Source organism: Limulus polyphemus, unplaced genomic scaffold (genome assembly GCF_000517525.1).
Source record: "Limulus polyphemus unplaced genomic scaffold, Limulus_polyphemus-2.1.2 Scaffold5649, whole genome shotgun sequence".
Classification (NCBI taxonomy): domain Eukaryota; kingdom Metazoa; phylum Arthropoda; class Merostomata; order Xiphosura; family Limulidae; genus Limulus; species Limulus polyphemus.
Window position 1 is genome coordinate 7,868 of NW_013671259.1, and position 801 is coordinate 8,668.

The 801-nt window shown below is 30.6% G+C and overlaps 1 protein-coding gene across 1 annotated transcript in view; it reads left to right on the forward strand.

Moving 5' to 3' along the window:
• The first annotated feature begins 201 nt into the window (after nucleotides 1-201).
• Nucleotides 202-801, forward strand: part of LOC111089238 — a 4,265-nt gene continuing 3,665 nt past the window's right edge. The window contains exon 1 of the mRNA XM_022401374.1: nucleotides 202-552. The gene's annotated coding sequence lies outside the window, so the exon portion shown is untranslated. The remainder of the gene's footprint in view (nucleotides 553-801) is intronic.

The window sequence follows — 801 nt, forward strand, 5'->3', positions numbered from 1 at the left end:
TTTCGGGCTTGTCTTTAAAATGAGAAAGAACGGTGATATAGTGATATCAAGTAGGTAATAATTTGCATGAGGAGCAAAATTTGCCAGCAAAGCGGACTCTACAAAGGAGGGCTAGACCAAACTGACAGAACGCATGCGCTATAAACAATTATTTTTCTTTTTTTGTAAATATGATCTCAGTTTCTGCTCACGTAGCGTAGCGTTAGATTGTGTCTGCATGAGATAAAGTGACGTTTATAACTGTTTTATTTGGTTTTGAAAAACAAAGAAGTTATAGTGAATTTGTAGACAAGTTTCTAGTTACAATAATTATTGTTGATAAATCGTTTGTAGATATTGCGTTTGTACACAAATAATTAATAATACCAATACTATTACTAATAGTAATAGTGTATTTTTACATTTTTTGTAATTCTCTTACTTTTGCTTTACCTTAAGTTCTAACTTAGAAGTTAGAGTAATACTAGTATTAGTTGTAGTTACCCGTTATAATCTCACATTCAGACTTAGAACCTAACCTCGAAGTCATATCAATTGACTCAGAGTGATCAAGTAAGTGAAATGAAAAACAAACAAACGGACAAAATTTCATTTTGCATGTGGCAGTAATTTTTTGTTAATTTTAACTTTAAATTTTAAGTCTTATGTGTATAGTTTTCTCGAAGTTAATAATAATAATAACTAATACCAATAATAACTAAGACTGAACTTACCGTATTTTTCGGTGTATAAGACGCACTTTTTTACCCCAAACTGATGTCAAATTCTGTTTGCGTCCTATACACCGAAGGTATGAATATT